Source organism: Equus asinus, chromosome 2 (genome assembly GCF_041296235.1).
Source record: "Equus asinus isolate D_3611 breed Donkey chromosome 2, EquAss-T2T_v2, whole genome shotgun sequence".
Taxonomy (NCBI): Eukaryota; Metazoa; Chordata; class Mammalia; order Perissodactyla; family Equidae; genus Equus; species Equus asinus.
Window position 1 is genome coordinate 131,309,203 of NC_091791.1, and position 23,739 is coordinate 131,332,941.

Below are 23,739 nucleotides of genomic sequence, written 5' to 3' on the forward strand. Positions count from 1 at the left end.
AAACCTCTTAGTCCTATATATCATCATCATCACTAGGCACAGAGAGGGTAAGTGACTTGTCCAAGGCCACACAGCTAAGGAGTGGGGCCATGAACACAGGTCTCCTGACTGGAAATCTGAGACTTTTTCCTATGCCAGACTACCCTTTGTAGCCAGGTTTCTCAGTGTGTGGCCCACAGATCACCTGTATCAAAATCGTCTGGGGTGGAAGAGGTTTCTGAGCCTCCCACATCACTTGTTAGAAATGCTGATTCCTGGGTCCCAATCCAGACCTCCTGAATCCAATATTTGGGGATGGGGCCCAGAAATTAGCACTTAATCCAGCTTCTCCCCTCCACTCTCAGGGGGACAGAAGCACACGGAAGTTTGGGAGCCCCTGTTCTAGCGAATGGAATGAGTGGTCCCCTCCCCAACCCTCCCCACTCACCATCAGTGACTCAGGCTCAAACCAACCAACCAACCAGCTCCTACCACACGCCTGTCCCATGCTATGCACAGCAGAGAACATGGGTGTGCACGAGGGGGTGGGGGCAATGGATGGGCCGCCCACAATGGAGTCCAGCGTCGCTGTAAGGTGGCACCTTCCTATGGGGAAGCCCCAAAGATAGGCAGCATGGCACATGGAGCCCCACAGGTGTTATCCTGGCAGACACGTAACCAAGTGCAACGAGCCACACGCATGTCCCCAGCCAGGGGCGTGGCATACAGCAGGCGCTCAATAAGTGCTCTGTAAAACGAACATGCTTCTGACCCAACTTCACCATCATCTATGGTCTCTCCTTCCTGCCAAATCTCCTGAGGTGCCTTGAGTCTCCCACCCCATCTCAGGGCAGAAAGGGACAAGCTCATTTCTTCACATGAAATTTCCGAGGGGAAGAAAACAAAAGGAGCCACCACCACACAGAATCAGGAAACCCACCGAAGGAATTTGACTGAAAACAAAACTTTGCATTTGATTTAAATAAAGCAGGGAGCTCAGCTACAAAGGCCTTTCTTGAAGGAACAAGTTCAGCTCCAATGAGGAGAATCCCAGGGAAGCCTCCTCACCTTCAGGCAACCCCTCTTCCCCAGCTCTCTGGGCCCCCCACCCCGAGCCCTTCTCCTCTCCCCCAGGTCACTCTCCACTCCTCCCTACGCCCCATCCCCTGCCCACACTGCACCCCATTCCCGCCTGCCTTCTGCTCTCTCTGCCAAGTTCTGCCCAAGGCTGTTCAGGACAAAGTCTGCTGGAGAGGCCGGCTCACCGGCTGGCCGGGAGCCTGGCTGGTCACTCCTGGCTGTGTGACCCCAGGCAAGCCCCTTCCGCCCTGGTTTCTGACTCCTCATCTGGATTACATTATCGATCCCCAGAGTGGAGTTCTGGGGGCGTCATTCACGGTTCCTTTACGTGGTACAGAGATGAAGTTTTAAATTTTAGTAGTTAGTCTTTATTTTACTTTGCATCTGAAAAAATATAACTTGCATGCAAAATCCATCATTTCACGGATATTATTGCTAATAAGGCTAAGTTAAAAAATAAAGAATCAATTCAAAGAAAAATACAGCATGAAAAATATAGTATAGGTGGTTCATGGGCCTGGCAAAAATTCAATCTGATACAGCAGTGCTGGGAATCGCTCTGTCTCTTCCAGAACATTTTAGAACATTCTAGAAGATTCTAGATCTCACAGTTCCCACAGAAGAGAAAGGAGGTGGCACACTTGCTCATTCCAACCTGTTGTTCCTTGCTGGCCTGGAATGCCTTTGCCCCCCTCCTCTGCCCAGCCCAACCTCAGCCTTCAGGGCTGGACTCAACTCTGCCGGCACAGTGCGCGGCGACCTCCTCAGAACCGGAGATCCAGCACCTCCCCCTCGGCTCCTGGTCTAGACCTTTTCAGAGGCTCTCTCGTCCCGAAGGCAGGTCTCAGCTCTGTGAAGGCAGGCAGTGACCCCAGGACCTCTGAGCAGGACTGAAGACTGGTCTGTGATCTTCCTGGGCACCTCAGATGGGTCCCAGATGCCGTGGGGAGCCCTGCTGGGCACCCAGTCCTGTGACAGGCCAGCCCCTCCTTGGAGGGAGCCCAGCCTGGTGGGAGACAGACGGGAGCAGTTCAGCCTCCAACAGAACACAAGGCCCAGAGAGCCGCTTCCTAGCCCACGTCCGTGAGCAGGATCTCAATTTCTCTCCACCCCCAGCACAGCCCGTGGCTGGGTACCTGGGAGGGGCCGAACAAGGCCTGTTGATAATGGCCCAGCTTTGTGCTCTTCCCAGGTGCAGACTTCACTGCAGGGTCTCAGGGCGGCTGTGAGGGGAAGGGTAATAAGAACTGGACTGGGAGCCACGCAGACCTAGACGCCAGTGCTGCTTCTGCTGCTGCCTAGCTGTGTGACTTGGGCAATCTGCTTGACCTCTCTGTGCCACCTCCATCTGCTCTTATACAAAGGAAGCTAATAATCCCCACTACCTCCAAGTGTGCGGAGGAGTCAGTCCCAAGCTGCCAAGATGTGCACAGCACGGCCTGGCCCCTCTCGGGACGCTCACTTAACAGAGCAGAATACGAGGCAGGAGAGGAAGGGCTGGGCTCTGTGCTGCCCACCCCCAGTCCATGTGGAACCCTCCAAAGCCCTGCAGGCTGAGAGGAGGGGCCTGGGTCCAACATGGCTGAGGGATTGACACGGGCCTCCTGGGAAACGTGCTGTCCCAGAGCTCCGAGACATCTGTGTGAGCTGGCCCGGCTGGCTCTCCGCTGCCCTCCACACAGTACCCATGTTGCCTGGGAGGAGCCAGCGACCCCTGGCTGTTTTCCCATCTGACCTCGCCTCTTCCTCCTCTCCCTCCTTCCTCCTTTTGCTCTTTCGGCCCTTTCTCCCTCTCTCCGTCCTCTCCCCAGCTCCCCAGTCCTAGGGGAGCAGACATAGCAAAGAGGCGCTGGTGGCTGAGGCTCCTGGCGGGCACCCTGGCAGCCTTCTTGCACACAGTCCGGTGGCCCCTCGCAGCCCATCTGGCTTTCCCGAGCTGGATGCTACGTCCTGGAGGACCAGGGCCTGCACTCAGCAGGCACGTTCTTCCCGTGAGCGTGGAAGTGGGGCTTCCCGGCAGGGCCTAGGATGATATAGTCCTCTCTCTTGGGAAAAACGGAGAATGTTGTCCCAAAACCTTTGTTCTCAGCATCCAGGGCACTGGCCTCTCCCCATTGGCTGGTAGTCCGGGGCTGGGTCCCGATAGAGACTCTCTTCCTGGGCCTTTGGAAAGACTGGGGGAGGGAGGCCAGGGGGCCCTTGATGAGCTGTGGTTCCTCGTCACTGGGCCTGCAGCTTCACCCCACACGAACCCCCAGCAAGCCTGCAGGGCCGAGCGCTGAACCGGGAGTCTGCGTCCTGGGCTTCCACACCCACTCGGACTCCTACTAACCTTGGGGAAGACACTTCGTCTCCCTGAGGTGCTCCATCTCTAAAATGAGATCCATAATTTCTGACTTTATGTGGTTGTTTTAAGAATCAAATGAGATTACACAGGCGCAAGGCCCTATTCAAGATAAAATATCACTGCTGTTCCCGTGGGCCCAGCCTAATGAGAGGCGCCCTGGAAAACACCAGACGCAGACCCTGCTTTCGAGTCTCTTACAGGCCACTGCAGGGAATGAAACCGATGCCTGAGAAGTTTACGGGAATCAGACAGAGGCTTGGTGGCAAGCAGACTATAGAGAGAGTGAGTGCTACAGGAATGAGAGGTCAGGGAAGCGGGCGGATCAGGGCAGGCTTCATGGAGGAGGGGGCCATGAACTGAAACAGCACCAGGCACTGGGCACACATGGTTAGTCTCATAACCCCCAAGAAGGTTGGACCATCCTTGTTGTACAGGGTGGGAAACAGACTCAGCCCAAGTTCAGACAGTTAGCAAGCCCAGGGTTGACTTGAACCTGTCGTGACTCTGCAGTCCATATTGTGTTCCTTCCAACTGTTTTTTTTGTCTTTTTGGTGAGGAAGATTGGCCCTGAGCTAACATCTGTTCCAATCTTCCTCTATTTTGTATGTGGGATGCCACCACAGCGTGGCTTGATGAGTGGTGTACAGGTTCGTGCCTGGGATCGGAACCCACAAACCCCGGGCCGCCAAAGTGGAGTGCACAAACTTAACCACAATGCTACCAGGCCAGCCCCTTCTCCAACTTTTTATTATGAAATATTTTAACATATAAAAATAGTTGGGAGAATGGTACAATCATCACCCACCACCTAGGTTAATTATCATTAACATTTTACCATATTTCTTTTTCTGTGTGCATGTGTGTGTGTAGCTACTTATTTCTTTTCTTTCTTTTGTGCAATCATTTGAAAGGAAGTTGCAAACATCATGACTCCTGCCCTCATTACATCAGCACGCATTTCCCACAAAGGAAGCCAATTTCCTATGTTAGGACAGCACCATGATCGCACCTAAGAAAATTCACAATTCCTTGATACCATCCAATACCCAGCCCATACTCAAAATTCTCCAAAATGCCTTTTACAGCTATTCCATATTTTGAACTAGGATTGGGAGCCACGTTGCTCCCAAGTGTTTTCATTTGGTTGTGACACCTCTTGTGCCTCCTTTAAATCCAGAACACTCCCTTCACCTTTTTTTTTTTAGTGACATTGATCTTTTGAAGACATCAAGTCCGTTCTCTTAAATGTTCCAGTGATTTGTCTCACGTTGCTCTGTGACATCTTCTAAGTCATTCCTGTATCCCCTGTAACCCTGAGGAGTCAGGTGTAAAGCCTTGGTTTGATTCGGGTTAAGGATGCCCCTGTTACTATTCGCTTGGCTTTGGTGGGGGTGAGGATAGAGAGGAGAGGGCAGAGCATGTGAGCATGCCCTGCTCTCGGTGGCGGCAGTGAGGGGCCCAGCTGGCCAGTGCTGAGGGTTTGTTCTGGAGGTTGGTGCACAGAAGCCTGGAAGGCTCGGGAGGCTAGATCAGGTACAGGCGCACAGTGTGGGCCAAAGCAGGGCGTCTGCAGGCCCTGGAGGTCTGACCTTTCCGCCCGAGGTTACTAAGAGGCTGACTTCAGTCTGAGGTCACACACTTGGGGGCGCGGGCAGGAAGCAGAAAAGACTCCTCCCTATGCCGCCCGGGGGAGGAGGCCACACCGAGGCTGGCACTGGAGGAGCTGCCCAGGCCTCAAGGGAAGTCAGAGTGGGCAGCCAAGAGGGGACCTGAAAATGTGGCCCTTTGCCCTTTGCCCCTCACCCCCACGGCCAGCCTAGATCCTGGTGGATTTCCCACCAGCTAGTTCTACTGAGGGGAGGACACTCTCTCTCTCTCTGAACCTTTCAAGAGCAATGAGCACAAGATTGAGACACATTTGAGCTCCCCCAAAGGAAGGACTTTCTTAATGGTTAGAGCTGCCTGAGATGGAAAAAGAAGCTGCCTTGACAGATAATGAGCTTCCCAACACTGGAGGCGTTCAAGATTTCAGTGAGTGACCTCTGGTCAAGGGCAACAGGGAAGAAAGGATGGGACTAGATGGGCTCCCAGCCCCCAGATAAGAGAGTTCCTCTACTTTATTAAAGACACCTTGTTGCAACAGAGAGGAGCGTTGGGGTGGGAGCGTACCAGCAGCCATCCCAGGTCTGCCACCCTGGCCAGGGACCTTGCTTCTCTGTAAAACAGGGATCATAATGCCTCCCACTCCCACTGGGTAGCAGTGACCCTGAAAGACAAGGGCTCCGGTGACAAGTGCCATCTCCCCCTAGGGCATCCCACAGAGGAGATTATGCTTTGCCACTTGCTTCCAGCTTTAGGTATTGTATGTTTTCTCTCTTTGGTTACCGGATTGTAAGTTATCAGATCATCCAACTCCTTCTGGCCCTGCACAGCCCCACCGCCCTGCACAGCCCCACGGGCCCAGGCCGGGTCCAGGTTCCTGTCTGGCAGGAGCCTCTGAGTGGCTCTGCCTGAGTACTCTTTCAGGTCGGCAGGAGGGCAAGAGCCAAGGTCAGGTTCATGCCTGCTTCCCTGGACGCCAGGCTGGTCTCCCTCAGAGCTCGCCCAGGGCTGTGACTCAGCCTGCTGAGATGCTGAGGTCCATTTTCAGGGGGATGCTCCAGCCCTGCCCAAAGGATGCGGTCTGTCCCCTGCCTCCCCCCATTAGTGCTTCTGGGTCAAAGCTCTTCCTCTCCATTGTGTGTTCTTCTCATCATGCAGCCCCATCTCCTTGGGCTCCTTGTCACCAGGACACAAGGCCTCTGAATTCAGCACAGCTCTCAGGCTGGGGCTGAGAGAGTCTCTGTGGCCGACAGCACAGAATCGGTAAGGGGACCAGTGGCTGTGGAACTGTCCCTAAAAGCCCACCCACAGCCACAGCTGTGACCCTCTGCAGACACCACCTCATTCACCAACCCCCCAGCTGACCAGTGGGCGGAGCTGGGCAGACACTATAATCCCATTGAAAATATAGCCTATATATACGACTAAGTTGAGGCTCAGAGGGGTTAAGAAACTAGCCCAAAGTCACAAGCTGTAAAAGCGGCAGAGCAAGACTTCAGCCAAGAACTTCTGACTCCTGATCTACTGTTTATTCCAATCTAACACACATCTTCTCCTCCTCTGGGCTCTCTACTCAAACTCTTACCCTCCACCCTTGCTCCATATACTGAAGGGCACTACACAGAAGTGTAAAGAAACTCTATAGTAGTCAGGGTTTTTAGAGTCAGAAAGAATCCAAAGGTTTCTATCTTGCCTCTGCCATTTGTTAGCTGTGTGACTTTAGACTAGTTACTCAACCTTTCTGAGCATCAGTTTCTTTACTTGTAAAATGGGAACAGTGTCCGTTGCCCAGCTCACTGGATGCAATGAAGTGACCAAATGCAAAGTGCCTGGCAAGGTGTCTGGCCCAGGGTGGGTACCACCCACTAGCTCCACCCTCTCCCCTTCTCCTGCAAGGGAGAGGCTCTGACCTGAATTAAGTATTTACTTGGGGAGGCCAGGCTCTGCCAGGAGGAGGAGGGGGCCGGCTGGGCTGGGCCAAGGGTCAGGAGGAGGGAGGGCAGGCTCTGGCCTCCAGATGTGCCCAGCTGCTGGCCCGCTCCCTGGCGGCGTCTCCCCAGGCCCAGGGCCAACCTGGTTTCCCTCGAGATGGGAGGGTCCGGAATGAAGAGTATTCATTTCACAGCTGAATGGCCCTTATAGACTCTTAAGAAATGGAGGCTGGCTTTTTGCTCCTCTGAGATAATCACTACGTACACTCCACATGGAAGCAAATTGTATCCTGTCCTCGGGTCCCGAGAATGATTTATTGCGGCCAGCAGGCGCAGTTTCTAGACGATGATGGCTAAAATTCAGTCCTTTAACTGGAATGGAAAAACGTACCAGGGCAGTTTTTCTCTTGTCTCCAGCTCAGGTGAGGGGGCAGCTCAGGGCAATATACTTGGGGGAGAGCTGTCAGCTGAGGGAGCCCAGGAGCCCCCGGGATCTGCCCTGGCGACTGCTGGGCACTCGTTCCCAGGCGGCTGCCCATCCGGATCTGTGGCAGAACCTCTCTTTGTCCCACTGCTGTCGGAGAAGGGCTGGCGTTTTCACTCTGGTTTGGGTCACTAGCTGTGTGACCCGGGACAAGCCACCTTCCCTCTCCAGGCTCAGTGTCCTCTTGGGTGAAATGTGGGTATCAACCGCACCTGCATCCTGGAATCCCTCTGAAGATGGGAGAGGAGAACCCGGGGGAGGGGCTTTGCAAATGGTGTGCGGCTCTCAGGACGGCAGATATACTCTCGACATCTCCGTCGCATTCGCCTCCGACATTCTGGGTCCCTGAGCGACAGCCGGTCACTTGTTCCTCCCGCATCTCTGAGCCAGTTCTGCTTTCCCGAGCCCAGGGCTGGGCACACAGGAGGAACAGTGCATGATCCCAAACTGGAGGGAGCAGCAGTGAATCTGCCGCAGCCCGAGAAGCTCCAGGGCCAGGCGGTAACTACGGAGATGGACGCTAATCTTCAGTTTCCTCCTCTGTAAAATGAAAGGCTATGATCTTACCTTTTTAGTAATAAATATTACTCAGAACTCCAAAGGTAAAATGAGCAAAGTCAGAGCTATTTGCGTTCAAGTCTAGCAGGAAGCTGGCAGCACCTTCAAGCCATGGTCCTGGGACTGCCCTGTGGAACCCGGGGCCCACACGGAACCCAATTTGAGAACCTCTGGTGTGAGGAAAGATGCCAGAAACCTGCCTTCCAGCTGGCTCAGCCACTAACTCGCTGGGGACCCTCAGGCAGATCCTGGCTCTTCCCCCACAGGCGTTTGGGCCATCACCCTACCCTCCAGCTCTGCCATTGCATGGTCTTCCTGGTTCTCACTGGCTTCCAGAACTCTGAGGAGAACCCCAGCATGAAGAAGCCACATACCTTCTGTCTGAGTTCTCCGCACCCTACGCCACGGCCAGTTTTCGCAGGGGCGCAGGGCGGAGGAGGCTGCCTCACTGACCCCGTCCCACTTTCAGGCCAAGAGCTCGCAGGGTCAGGAGAGCGGACTCTGTGGCCAGTGACCCGTGTGCCAGTCCTGCTCCACCTCCCCCAGGCCGACCTCCCTGAGACTCAGTTCGCTGTATCCATAGCATGACCTCCTCGCGAGGGTGCCATCCCCCTTCTTGGAATGCTTCTTTTCTCACTTCCTGCAGGTCTTTGCTCAAAAGCGACCTCTCAGTGAGACCTTCCCTGAGCATGTCATTATCAACACGCGACATATTTCACTACTCTGGTCATGCCCTCCTCCCCCAGAACGTCAGCTCCAGGAGGGCAGGGCTTCCTGTCTCTTCTGCTTCCTGCTGTATCAGCAAGGCCTACCAACAGTATTTGGTGCGTGGTAAATGCTAGAAGAACGTACCTGCCATGGGTCTAGGGCAGTGGTGTGCTGGTGAGTGGTTAACAACCAGCTCTCTGAGGCAGACGGGAGACCTGATACAGTGTTGGCCAATTTCCATGGTGTAAGTACTCTCACCACGGCTATTTCAAGGTCCCCATGTGGCATCACTGCATGTGTCGTTGGGCTAGAGTTAAACTGCAATGGAAATAAGATGACAGGAAAAGAGGTAGGTGCCACTGAGATAGACAGCGAATGGAAGATCACATGAACTGTATGGTTTTTACGACTTCCCCCAGGACAGCATCTCTCAGACCCCTGGTCTGGTGATCCCCTAACCTGGCTATGCATCGGAGTCGACTGAGGAGCATGTTAGGAAGGCACTATCTGTAGACACTAGTGTCAGAGAATATCTGCTCTAGCCAATCCACCTAAGAACAGGCCAAAGCTGGACCGTCCCACACGGCAGCTACCAGCCACATGCCAGTGTTTACATTCAGAGTCACTGAAGTTAAACCAGATTAAAAATTCGGCTCCTCAGACTAAGCGTTACATTTTGAGGGCTCACTAGCCACATGTGACTAGTGGCTACCATATTGAACAGCACAGATTACAGAGCATTTCCATCACTGCAAACAATTCTATTGGACAGCACTGGTAGAATATTAATTAGCCCCCCAAAGGTCACATCCTAGAAGAAAGAACCAAACTGAACCTCCACACCTGGGAGTTCCTGGCTGGGATGCACAGGGACCAAGGAAAGCCATGACCTGGAGTCACCCCAATGACTTTCTCTCCATCCCCCGCAAATGTGGACTGCCCGGGTTCCAGGGCAGCTCTCCTAAGAACCCTCAGAGCCTCTCGGGCGGGCCCTCAGTCTTCTCAACCACGAAATGAAGATTCCTCCCCTCCACCGAGCTCTGTTCGGCCTCCCTTACACTATCAAGCAGCAGATCAAAGTCAAGTGGGAATGAACAAGGCTGGGATGGCGCCTTCTCAACAGTCTGCTGAAGGGAGGGTAAGATCCAGCCTGTGTGGATGCTGCACTCTGCCCATCCCCCAACACAAGTCCAGCCAGACACGGAGTCTGTTCCTGGAGCAGCCTCTGCCCTGAATCCCCGCTGCCTTTCCCGCTCTGCTGAGAGCACCGGACATGTGAAGAGAAGACTGCCGGCCTCCTCTGCTCCACGCTCTTCCGGAGAGCTTGCCACCTCCCCCTGAGATGGCCCCTGAGCTGGGAAGTGTTTCCTGAAGCCCCCAGATTCTGTCCTGTGATCCCCTTTTCCTGGCTCATCACACTAATAACAACAGCCAACATTTATCGAGTGCTCACTGTGAGCCAAGAATTTTACTTTCATTATATCCTGTAATCCTTATGACAACCCCAAGGACCACCATTATTCCCATTTACAGATGCAAATGGGCTTGCCCAACATCTCTTAAGTGGGCGAGCTGGGATCTGAGCTCAGACCTGACACCAGGTCCTCAGCCACGCTGGATGTTATGAGGGCAGGGACTGAGTCTCACTCTGACTTATTTTTCCAGGACTTACCACTGGGCTGAGTAAATGTTTACTGAATACACGAATGAGTGAAGGAACAGGACAGGGATAAGGAAGCGTGACCCTGACTCTTCCTCTCAAAGCCTCTAAAAGCCCCTGTGGTACTCCCAGATATAAACCTCATCCATCTGCTTATCTGCAGGACCAGATCCCAACTTGTAAGATGCGGCCTGGGCAGAAAGCCGGGAGAAGGAAATGTCTGCCTCCCTATGGGCCTGACTTTTCCTACATGTAGTCTTGAAACAAAAAGGCTTTCACAGAACCATACCCTGCCGGATCTGAAAAGGACCCTTGGGTCCACTAAAATCCAGCCTCTCATTTCACAGACTGAGGGCCAGAGAGGGGAAGTGACTTGTCCAAGGTCACACAGCAAGGTCACCTGATGACCAGTCCCCATTGCAAGCCTCCTTTCCGGGAGGTGGTGGGACATGGTGCTGCCGCCTCTTCCCTGAGGCCAACCCAGAGTGGAGTGTCTGAGGCAGGGAGGCCCCATCCTGGGAAGCACCCACCCCCCACGGGGGTTCTGAGTTCTGTGTTTCTCTGCACAGTGCAGCAGGGGCGGTGGAACTCAAAGCACAGGCCCAACAGATGGTTTCTATTTGCAGCCACCGAGCCTGGTCTGTGCCAGACTCCTGACCTATTTTGAGGAACTGAGGGCCCCACTGGCTCAGGGATGGCCTCCCACTCGTACCCCTTAACCCACAGTTTGGCAGGAAATCAGATGGGTGGTTCAAGGCCAGTGGAGATGGGGTGTGGAGGAGGAAAACCTTTGAAAATGAGGCTAGGGTGGGTATCTGCAAGCCTGAACTCTAGAGAAGAGATCCTCAGAGTGTGAGGCCCCGGCAACCTGGAGGATTTGTGGAAATTCAGGTTCCTGGGCCCCACCTCTGCCAGCAGGATCGCACCCTCTGGGAGCGGGCTGGGGAATCTGCATTTGAACCAAGCTCCCAGGTGATAACCAAGAACACTGGTTAGAAATGCAGAATCGCAGGCCCACCAGGGACTGAAGCAGAATCTACCATTGAAGAAGATCCCAGGTGATTCGCAGGAGTGTTAAAGCTGGGGAGCACGGCCAGTCTTCAGCACTTCTCAAACTTGAGCTTGCATCCGAACCACCTGGGGGCTTGTGAAAACCCAGATGGCTGCCCACACCCTGGGTTTCTGACTCAGGAAGTCTGGGGCAGGGCCCAAAAATGAGCATTTCTAACGAGTTGCCAGGTGATGCTGAAGCTACTTAAGTCCCTGAGCTGTAATGCAAGCAGCATTGTGTCCTCTGAAGCCCTAGCTCATGACCTTTCATAAGTCGCTGGCCTCTCTGAATTTGTTTCTCCATCTGTACAATGGATATAATTCACAGCTTTTTCCTAGGACAGCTGTGAGGCTCCAATGAAATAAAGGGTGTGAAAGTGCTTTGTGGACTGCTATAAGACACTATTATGAAAATCAAGTTGTACCTTAACAAGTCTTTGAGGTGCTCTCATTTGCCTGTCACAGCCACCCTGCTGTACAGTGAGGTCAGTCAAAGAGCCAGGCCTCATGCGTTCCTCAAGGGCCTTCTGCATTCCTGGACTGCCGAGCACAAGACCGGCTGTGCGGCAAGTGCTCCACAAGGGCTGCGGGAATGCAACCCGGGATTTCTCATCTCAGCTCCATTCTCTTTCCACTGCGGCCTCTACTCCTCACACTCTCCTTTGTGGCCCCCCGGCCTCTTGGTAGGACAGGCCAAGCAACTTTTTTAAAAAAAGATTGTTTGATAGCCAAGGCTAAGGCTGAGCTGGCAGATGCCGGGCACCCCCAGGGCCCCTCAGCTGTGAAATACCCGCCTGACTCCGGGGATGACTGGGCACCCCGTCTTCAGAGCGCCCGGCCCAGGCCCCGGCACACGGCAGGCGTGCCCTCGATGCAGGGGTCCTCCAGCTCTGCCTTACTGTGCAGGCATCCCCAAGCCAGGGCTGTTTGGGGTTCACATGTTTATAGTCAGATCAAGCTCGGGCTGACGCTGCTCCCCGTCTACTAACGCTCCTAAAACAACGTGTTGCGTATGCCTGCTGGGCACGAGGGAACACAGCTGCCCGTGGGGTGGAGTCCCATGGGCTTCCCCCCAGCCCTGCAGAGGGACCCTACACGTTGGTTCCGGTAGCCAGGGAACCCTCAGACCACCTGCCTTACAGATCAAGAGCTTGGCTCCCTGTCACCTGGCACTGCAGGAAAAGATGGGCTGATAAGCTGTCCCTGGGGGAACGTGGTAAGCGGCTCGGGCCTTCCTCTTCCCAAGAGACAATTTCTCTAAACGGCCACCAGGGACGGCAGGGAGGAGAAGCATGGCCTGTGCGCTGGTGTAGTGTCTCTGTCAGAGACCAGAGGAAGCCGGCCCATCCCTCAGAGCCCCGGCTGAGAAAGGGAAGGAGGAAAATCCTTACATTACCGTGATCATCTGGGGTATAAGAGAGTGCGGTCATCGACCTGCCCACAGAAATAAACTCCTTGCATTGCTTACCCTCCACTGCCCCCAAGAGATGTGTGTGTGTGTGCATGTGTCTGTGTGGTGTGTGTGTGTTTGTGTGGTGCCTGTGTGTGTGTGTGGGGTGTGTGCATGTGTCTATGTGGTGTGTGTGTGTTTGTGTGGTGCCTGTGTGTGTGTGTGGGGTGTGTGCATGTGTCTGTGTGGTGTGTGTGTGCATGTGTCTGTGTGGTGCCTGTGTGTGTGTGTGGGGTGTGTGCATGTGTCTATGTGGAGTGTGTGTGTGTGTGCATGTGTGGTGCCTGTGTGTGTGTGTGGGGTGTGTGCATGTGTCTGTGTGGTGTGTGTGCATGTGTGGTGCCTGTGTGTGTGTGTGGGGTGTGTGCATGTGTCTGTGTGGTGTGTGCATGTGTGCGTGTGTGTCTATGTGTGGTGCCTGTGTCTCTGTGGGGTGTGTGTGTGTGTGTGTGTGTGTGTGTGCACGCGTGCATAGGAATCACCATTTCCTCCTGGACTTTGGAAACAATTCAAGGGGCCTCACCAGCTGAGGATCTAGAAACTAGACAGGAACTTTTTGATTCAACTTAATGTTACTGAGAAAATACAACGGCTTTGTTTAAAAAGCCTCCTGGCTGGTGGCTGTCTTCTGACGTGCTCTACCTTTCACTCACTGCCTATAAAACGAGTCTACAGGTAATTTAGGACCAGCAAGGAAAGGAGGGTCTTCCTGGATCTTTGGCCAACAATTCCCCTAGGGCAGCCTCGGCTCCTTAAACTCACAAGGGACGCAGCCTCATCTAGATGGCCCTGCTGTGTCCCACGTGACATCCCGCTCCGCTCCGGAGCTCTACCAGTAGGGGTGACCCCCTCCTTCGGGAGGTTTAAATGTGAGCCAGGTGCAGGCAGTGCTGGCCGCACAGGCAGCGGCCCTGCACTGAGAGGAGGCACGGAGAGGAGAACAGAGGGAAGTGTGAAGAGGGTCGTGGTCACTTCTGAGGTGTGTTGGTGTGCTTACTCCTTTGTGCTGCCTGACTGCGACCCTCCCTCTCTTCTTCTTCATCGCATCTACTCACCCGGCGAGAGTTTGGACTGTGAAAGCAGGAATCCAAAAAATCCAGGCTCTGCCGTCCAAAATAGGATTGTGCAGCTAAGCAACAGTCTTAAGAGCCAGCCTTGCGAAGCTTTTCTGGCCTCCCATCTCCCCCTGTTAGCAGACGAGGAGTCCCGCCTGGCTGACTGGACCCCAGAGAGGTCCTGGGCAGACAGCAGGGGAAGGGAACGCCACCCATGCAGACGGGAAGGCTGAGAAGGAGGAGGCGCAGGGAGGGAAGGGCATGTTCACAAGTGTGTCCTGACTTTCCAGACTCCGGGCCAAAATCTCAGGAAATGTGCTCGGTAGGGTGAGGGTGGCGCCGAGGGCAGAGGGTAGAGGGGTTTCTCTCCAACTACTTGGTTAGGATTCTGGAAGGAGAGAGACCACTATTCAGGATGGCCCTGGGCCAAACAATATGTGGCCTCACAGAATGAAGATGGCCAACAGGACAGCCAGACAGAGGGCCAGGCGGGCACTCTTGAGCCTCCCCCCGCTTGAGACTGGTGGAGAGAACCCAGCAGGCAGTCCCCGCAGCCCCGAGGGAGGACATGGAAAACCCAAGAGCCACAGGACACCAAGAGGTTGCCATGGTGAGGACAAGCCAACTGCATCAGAGGCTGTGAGGAGACAGTCCAGGCCTGGGGCAAGATGGATAGTGAGACAAAGACCCAGCTGGGGATGGACCCCGCCATCGGGGCCAAGAAGAAATGGACCATGAGTTTGTCAGCTGCAGACTGCAGTGGCAGATGTCCAAAGAATGCCCTGGGATGGAAGAGACTAGCCACACATCAGTGGAGGTAAGCCAGGAATGTCTAAGGACCAGCTCAGAGCCAGAGGTCTCCCTTCCACGGACACCTGAGGTCACATAGGCCCCAGCTGTCTATATCCCCAGATGCCATTTTGAAAAAAAGCCAGACAAGGAGCTCTGAAAGATGAGCCCTTGCAGTCATTCAAGCTGAAGGCAAATTATCCCAAAGAGGCTGACCTTTACATCACAAGACTGTTGAAATTAGCAAATCAGACTGACGCCACTGGGCGGGCCACACGTGTTGTATCACAGTGACCCTGCGAGGTGGGGCTCCCTAATGAGCTCACACCAGCTTCAGGGGAAAATAAAGAATCTGCATCTTCTTTGCACATCTAAGTTGTCAGGGCCTCCAGGTAAGGCCGTGATGGCTGTGTGCATGGGCTCTGCAAATCCTATCACAAGGAAGAAGTGGCTGCAGAAGCAAGAGTGGAGTAAGAGAGCTCTCATTACCATCGCAGCGTCTTGAGCAGACAACAAGATAACCGGGGGATCCCGAGCCCTGGGAGCTCTGAAACGTCACTGTAGGCTTCTTATGTCTGGTCGTGTGGCTACCCCCGGGAGCCCGTGAGGCCTGCCCGCTGGACACTCTCCTGCCTCCCATTACTAACAGTAGACAGACGGAGTCTGTTTCTAGCAACCAACACAGAGCCCACTTGAATGATGAGGAGGGACAACATGTGGCCTTCCCTGGGCAGCAGTCCTGAGCCATTCCAGCAGCCAGTCTACACTGCCAAGTGTCTATACTGGCAAGTGGAAGCATCTGATCCCTGGCAGCTCAAGAGAAGGGGCTCTCCTCGTGCAGGTGTGTCAGGACTTTCTTCCGTGTGGTTGCTTGTGTCAAGAGGCTAATGCACTGACCCCATGGGTCTCTGACCACCCTATCCCTGGGGACTTGCCTTTCCTGAGCACCTGCAGCGCTTCCTGGCTGCAGCTCCAGGGGGCACCTGGTGTGCACTTCACGGTTTGACTGGCTCTGTTCACATGTACAGAGAAGGCTTTAGAAGGCTCTAAGCTGGCCCACATGCAAGTTCTGAAGGTTGGAAAGAGCAGGAACTAAGAAATTAGATAGACCTAGCTTTAAATTCTAGTGGCGCCACTTACTAGGTAGGTCCCACCCAGACTTTGGACAAGTTCAGCAGGTTTTTGGAACTTGGATTCTCATCTTAAAAAGGGAGGATAACAGTGCCTACTTCTCAGGGCAGTTCCCATCCTTTTGGTCTCCCTCAGGGTGCCCTGCACACACACTCAGCAGCCAATCGTTGGGTAAGCGACTGGCTTTTTTGGGATGTGGGGGAGGGAGTCAAGCACAGCTTCAGGACTGTTCCATGATTCTGCCATCTGGATGTTCCCTGGGAGCAGTGGGACAAGTGCCTGGAAACGGGAGGTGTGGCAGATGCTGCTGACTGGCTACATGCCAGCCCTTCCCACCCCCTTCCACCCACCGCAGGAAGGAGGCTTACTCTCCCAGCATCCCTCACACTTAGGAGAGGCCCTATGACCCAGTTTTGTGCTGGGGGACTTCTGAGAAAGCTTTTTTCTTATTAATAAAAGAAGAGAGAATCATAAAAAAAAAAAAAGCTCTTTCTTGATATACCGGTGGATGCACTGCTTCCTGCCTTTGTTTGTGTTTGAGAATGTAAGGCCTGGAACTGTGGCATCTTGGGCCCATGAGGTGATAAGTCCATGATCAAAAGCCAAAATGAGGAAGAGGCAAATAGAAGGACAGAAAAAGCCTACATGGTTAATGACACTGTTGAGCCACAAAACCAACGCCAGGAGCTCCTCCTTGGGCCTCTTGTCCAATAAGCCATAAACATGCTCACAGCTTGAGTCATTCTTGGTTGACATTTTTTGTTACTTGCAGCCAAAATCATCCCAACTGACGAGAGATGAAGAAGAGAGGGCAGGAGGTGGCGAACGTCTGAATCTTTGGACGCTGCCCATGACCTGTGTCCACGAGGTCTCTGTGTCTCAGAGGCCCTGCCCCCACAGCCAAAACCCCAGCGATCATGAGGAGGCCTAGAGCCCACACAGGCCTGCCCATGCCCAGCAAGCCTGACCCCGCCAGAAGGCCAAGAAAACCAAGGGCCCCTCCATTCCCTTCCCAGCTTTCCTCGCGTCTCTCAGCAGAGTCCCTCAGGGTGGGCTGACACGGCCGCCTCTGCCTCCTGTGCGGTTGCTGGAAAAGTTGCACAGCTCGGGGGGTAATAATGATGACCATTGGGGGAAAAAGCAATAATGAGATTCATACTGCCTGCTGCTACACAGCCACCCACATGGCCCCTCTCGGGTCCAGCAACACCGTCAAGACTTGGAAGGAGATCCCCCCTCTCTTTATTGATTCCCCTGAATGCTGTCACTACTACAGAAACCGTGGAGGAGGGGTGGAGATGGAAACGAGGTAATGCGTGTAAAATGTCTGGCCCAGTGCCTAGTGGGCACTGAGCAAAGAGACACCCTCCCTCTTCCCTTCCAATGTAACAGCAATGCAGGTGACAAAACATGGCCGCTGGGCAGCTCCTGGAGGGTGGCAGTGCCTCTACAGGTACCCTCCCACGGTCCTTCCGGGATTCTTGCTTTTTGGAGTACTCTTTCTCCCTTCCCTCATGGTATTCACACACACACACACGCACACACACGCACACACACACACAGCTGACTCAAGAGCCCACCCCCCCGACTCTAGTGAGCTGGGGTCATGGTCATGGGGGCAGGGTTCTCAATTAGCATCTTCTTCAGGCCCATCCACATCTTGCTGGTCTGGTCCCCACAGAGGCTGCTCCTGTCACTCACCCTTCTGCTGGTCCCCTGTCTATTTCACAAGCGCATTGCGAAGCCCCTGAAGTTGCTCAGTGCTCAGCCTTTCCGTACACATCATTGCATCCCGGTCCTGGTCCCGGCTGTGGTCTTGCTTCAGGCCCCCCTGGTCACTGTGAAAGTCAAAGCTGCAGTTCCCTAAGTGCCAACCCATTGGCATCATCTGGCCTCTGCAGACTCACCTCTGCAGGCTTACCTCTGCAGGTAAAGTCTCTCTGTTCAACCCCTCCATAGAGTCAGGACCACCCCAGTCTGTAGGGCACTTTTGTAAACACAGAAAAAGGTGCCCCTTCCTCCGGGCAGATGCAGCTCCAGATCGGAGCCCACAGCTTGGTGAGTGGAACATGGGCTGGATTTCAGCCCCTACTTGCTCCTCTGCCAGGCGCCCTTGTACAGGGCACAACTCGTACAACTGTACATGGCGGCCATGCAGGGAGCCTTTCCAATTACTCTCCTGTATCTCTGACCTAAGTGCTACTCTCGGTTATTGACTGCTCCGGAACTTCCAATGTGAAGCAGCCCAGCTCAGGCGGCAACAACTTTATAAAACCCCAAGACCTACTTTGTCATCCTCAGCATAGTCCCATGGCTCACCCAGCAGCTCCTTGCAGGTCTCATCTCCCGGGCTCTTCTCTGCTAACCCTAGTTACAGTCATAACTCCTCTGCCACCCAATTCCAATTCATTCCTCCCTGCCCCATCTGGAGGGGAATCACACAGCTGTCCCCGGAGACAAGGGGGGCCCTCCCTCCTATGTTCTCATCCCCTGGTTAGAGGCCTTTCTCTACCACTAACCAGCTCCTGTCTCGGACAGGTGCTTTACTCCTCATGGCTGTGTCTGTCCAATGGGGCTAAGAGTGGTGCTTCGTCATGGATTTGATGTGGGGAGTAAATGAGAAAATGCATGTAAAATGCTCATGACATCACCTGGCACGCTGTGTGCTTAATACAGTAGCTACTGTCAAGTCTTTGACCGCACTCCTCCTGTTTCCTTGTTTATAACATGGATAAAGCAATATATTGCATACTTCAATGTATTTGACGCTTAGAGTTGTACCTGCTGTGTGTCAGGTACCGTTCTAAGCTTCTTGAAAATATTAACTTGATCCTCAGAGCAACCCAATGAGGTAGGTGCAGAGGTTAAGGTCACCTAGGGAAGAGGCAGAGGAGGGATTTGAAGCCAGGGTTTCCAGCTCCACTGGGTGTGTCCTTGACAAGCAGCCTCTGGGGCTCCTCAATGGCTGTTGTGGGGGTTAAATGAGATAATGCAGGCAAAGTGTTTGGCACGAAGACATTCCACACGTGGTCGTTATGTTAATGCCTGGTTATTGTTGAACGTTCATCATCGTTATTACTAATATATGCAGAGTGCCCACCGAAATCAAGCTGCCCCTCTTTCTCTTTCTCCCTCCCTCCCGCGCTGATGGTCTGCGTTGTGGTGGTGGGCAGGAGCCTTGGCCCTCTGTGTAGAAGGCTTCCTGCTGGGTCCCAGTGTGTGGGCAGGGAGAGAAGATTTCCAGTACAAAGGAGAGGGCAGACAACTCCCTCAGCACAGAGCCTCGCAGACTGGGGGTACATCTGACACACAGCAAATCATGCTGGCGACAGTCGGGAGAGGCTGGGAGATGAGGGTAAGCACTGGGGCCCGGGGCAGAAAGGAAGCCATCCCCATGAGCCTGGGGTCTGCGGGGTGAGGAAGCAGATGGAGAGAGACCAGGCTGTCCTGCAAGATTCAACTCAGCAAATGACTGAGCCACCGAATACCATCTCTGAGGCTCACTTCCTCCAGGAAGTCTTTCTAGATCTCCCAGTCATCAACCCTTCTTCCCCTCTGCTCCCAGAACACTTTATCTTTCTAGCCCTGCCCTGCCTATATTATACCTACTTTATTTTAGATACACAGCACAAAGAGGCCAAATGACTCTGACTACAGGCTCCGGGAGAGCAGGGACCAGATCTGCATTACCTATCTCCCCTACAGGGCCTTTCAAACAGTGGAGGCTTAGTGAATGCCTGTTGAGTGAATAGTGAGTGAATGAGGCACAGTTCCCGCCCACTTCGGGCCTCTCTCTTCTGCGCCCTCATCACTGCAGGGCTGCAATGTGGTTGGTGAGACCTCAGAGTGGGCCTGGGAGGTAAACACCACGAGGGCTCAGCTGAATGTGGAGAGACCATGGGGGAGGCTGCGGCTCCTTCCCACTGAGGACGAGGGCTCTGCCTCACCAGGAGGAGGGTAGCACCACGCCCCAGGCCACCGTTCCTTCCCTGGCCCTGGCTTCGGCCAGCACCCAGTCATCCCCTCAGGCCGGAACGCAGCCCAGGTCTGTCCAGGCGCCTCTCCTGCTCATGTCACCCTACCCTGCCCCACAGACAAAGACCAGACTTGTCACAGTGCTTCTCGGCCAATCATCACCTTGGGTCTCCTCTCTCACTGACTCCATGTGCTGCAATCAGATTCAGCTCGTTGTTTCAGGCGCTGCTCACCTCCCCCCCAACTCCAAAATGGTCCAAGGGGACACTTGCCCTCTCCTCTCAGGGTCCTGGAATCCTACCCGTCTCTCCCGCACAGCCCCAGTGCCCTCCCCACAACACACACCTTCCCAGGCAACCCCACCCACACGCTCCTTCCTCCTGGGGCCGGCACACACTTAAGGTCCCTTCACAGGGCTGTGGTCGCCCTGCTCTGGTGCCTTGCTTTTCCCACATTCAGGTCTTTCCTCCCCGTGGAGGAATTCCCTGTGGGTTAGGATGATGTCCCAGTCATCTTCAAATTCCCCCTACGAAACCCACCCTGGGGAAAATGATCAATATACACAATTAAAGTAAAACAAACAACCATGCAAAAATGAAACGTAATAAGTACTAAGTAATTTAACAAATAACACTTAGTGCCTACTGTGTGCCAGGCACCATTAGAAGCAGTTTACATGAACTAACTAATTTAGTCCTTATTATCCTTATGAGGCTGACATTATCGTGCCCATTTTGCAGATACAAGAATGGAGGCAGAGAGACCGCAAGTATCCTGCTAAGGTCCTGCAGTTAACAGTGGTGGGACTGGCAGCTAAACTCGGGAGTCTGCACTCAGAGCCGGGAACTGCACCCCCATCAGTAATTGCTCAGTGGCTCAGTGGTACGTGGTCTCTTACCTGCTCTCCAAATCCACACCCTGTGCAGGGAGGCTGGCAGGGAGGCAGGGCTGGAGAGGCGCGGCTGGGCCCCGCCTCTGGCCACATCTCCCAGCCACTCTCTTAAGCCGCGTTCTCAGCCCTTGCAGCACCTTAAATTGATCGGGAGGGATCTTTTTTCATAAGTACTGACACCTGGGCCACCTCGGTCAAAGAGACGGAATTGATGACGAGGCCTGGGCATCTGTATTTTGAAGAGCTCCCCATGGTGGCTCTAAAGGCAGTGATTCCCGTGGGCTCCCTGGCTCTGACTTGCTACCTCCTCCCCTCACTCAGAGGCTGGGAGTTCTGCAGCGGTGTCATCCAGGCCGCTGTCTTCTGCTTTCTGTCCACATCACTCCTCCCCAGAGGGCACAGGGCAGGCCAAAAGAGCAGAACTCAACCCAGTCATGGCCCGACCCACCGACATGCAGCCGGAGGGGGCCTCTGGGAGTATGAATGTGGTCTGGAGTAGTCTCAAGAGTTTCTTTCACTTTCTCTAGGACACTGAACGTTCCCCTCTCAGTATTTCCATCCTTAAGGCTTAATGACACAGTCCCAACTGCCTGGTGACGGGTGCTGTTTTTCCATTATTTATATGTTTGTGCAACAGTCTTCCATTCTTCTTGGGAGCCGGCTTTGATGATTTTACTCGCAGGGCCCTTATGCACATTCAGTACGCCAAGCACATCTGATGGTGAGGGCAGAGAGCCCCAGAGCCCTGGGCCCCCAAGGGACAGGTGAGCTGCTGGAGACAGGGCCACAACTTGACGCCCAAAGGGCGTAGCAAGACTCCTAGGACGAGGGAGAGTTAGGGCTTTGGTAGAGTAGATTACGAGAACAAAACAATCCCGGGGCAGTGCCGACTTCCTAGTTGAAACTAGAGCATCTCAGGGTCAAGTCCGTGAAAGGAATTGATAATGAATCAACCACTGTGCCCAAAGTGCCCGCCCAGACCCGCTGACCCGTCATTCTCCACCGGGTCCAGCCTCCTCCACGCCCATATCCCTTGCTCATGCTGATCCTTCCGAATGGCAATGTCCCGCCTGATGGGCAAACTCCTACTCATGCGTCAAGGCCCACCTCAAGGTCACCTCATCTGGGGAGCCTTTCCTGATAGTCCTAGGTACGAGGTATAGTACTGTCTTCTCAAAATACCGTTTTGCATGGCTCAGGGAGCCCTCACCCCAGTGTGCAGTTTCTGTTCTACAAGGCTGGTTCCTCCCACTAGAATATGACCAACTCAGGGGCACGAATCCTTCCTCTTTGCATCCCCAGCACTTAGAGCAGTTTCAGCTGCAGGCCATGAGACAGAGATCCACAGATTCAATCTGGCCTGCAGATGTGAGGGCTGGCACAGTGATTAAAACTGTTCTGCATTAGTTGCCAACATTAAAAAAATCAGGATACTTCACATAAAAATCCAGAATTCTTTCTTTTCTTGAAAAACCGGAAATCAGAAGATCTGGGCCCACGTTCCCACTGCTGCACCCCAGAGTGGAGGGGCTGCTCCAGGGAAGGCCCAGCCACCTCCCTCATTGAGGCTCTTGTCTGAGTCTGGCACACACTGGAACTATGTGCCCTGCGAGGGGCACGCAGTAGGTAATTTTTGAAGCAGCCAGTGCAGAAAGATCCACATGTGAGTCAAACAAACTGCACTTCTTGCTAGATAGCATTTCTGGACGAAAGCTAGGGACAATTAAACTACCCCAGGAAGACCAACTGTGGCACATCCATATGATGGAACACAACTCAGCAACAAAAAGGGATAAACTACCGAAACCCCCGACACCACGTACGAGTCTCAGATACATTATGCTGCGTGAAGCGAGCCAGACAGAAGGGCTGCACGGATCACTCCATTGATACAACATTCTGGAAAAGAAAAAACTATAAAGGCAGGAAACAGATCAGTGGCCAGGCCTGGTGCTGGGAGGAGGGGGCGACTACAAAGGGGCAGGAGGGACTGCTGTGGGGGAGTGATGGAAAAGTTCTCTATCGTGATTGTCACGATGGTTACACAACTGTAGGCACTTCCTGAAACACACAGAACTGTACGCTAAAAAGGATGACTATTACTGCATGTCAGTTATACCTCAAGAAACATGACTTTTAAAAAAATCACCTCAAGGAATTTTCGCCCTGGTCCTTGGTACAGAAAGCTGCACGCCAGAAACTGTGGTGAGCATCCAGAGCAGAGATTCTAGGCCTTGTCTGATGGATGAGGAGACCTGAGTCCCTTCACCCACATGCTGGCATGCTCTGGGCACCCACTGCAAGGAACCTTAGTGTGGCGTAGAGGAAAGGTCTGTGGGAATGCTGCCGCTCATCCCCTAAGGTCCCCACTGTGGGCAGGTGTGGCCTTCCGTCACCAGCATCGAAGTTAAAAACAGAGACCTTCCCCGGCCCCATCTCCGACCCACGGAATCAGAATCTCTGGGGGTGGACCCCAGGAACCTGTCGGAGTGATGTTTGCAAAGCACCTCAGGCGGTTCCAATGCACAATTAATACTGGAGATACATCATCTCTTGGTTTTAGGCCCAAAGATAGTGGTTCAAAACATGAATTCCAGACTGGGGAAAACACTGAATGGTACCTTTCAAAGACCGATGATGTGCACATCACTATTGTTATCTGCGTCAGTAACTGCGTTCACTGTTGATTCTAATATCTAACCTTGGTGGGGCGCTTCAGGCTTGCAAAGCCCCCTGCCATGAATACCCCATGGAAGCCAGGCAGCTGGGGGCTTTTGTTACCCTTGTTGGTTGGAGGAGGAAACAGAATCAGAGAGAGAGGTCAGGTCACCTGCCAAGATGGGGCAGGGGCCAGGATCCACGGCCCCCATCCTTTGAGTCCATCATCCTGCCCCTGGGGCTCGAAATTCTCCTTCCCACTAGAGGCTGAACTGAGGAGGGCTGGGGAGAGGGAGGAATCAGAAAGGGTTTCCTCAACCCAGCCATCAAGAAACCTGTTTGTGCTCCCTGTGCCCAGTCTCCAAGTGGCTGCTGGAATCCATGTCAGCA

The 23,739-nt window shown here is 53.8% G+C and overlaps 1 protein-coding gene across 2 annotated transcripts in view; it reads right to left on the bottom strand.

Moving 5' to 3' along the window:
- CORO2B (coronin 2B) overlaps positions 1–23,739 on the bottom strand; it is a 139,754-nt gene that overhangs the window by 68,975 nt on the left and 47,040 nt on the right. The window lies entirely within an intron of this gene.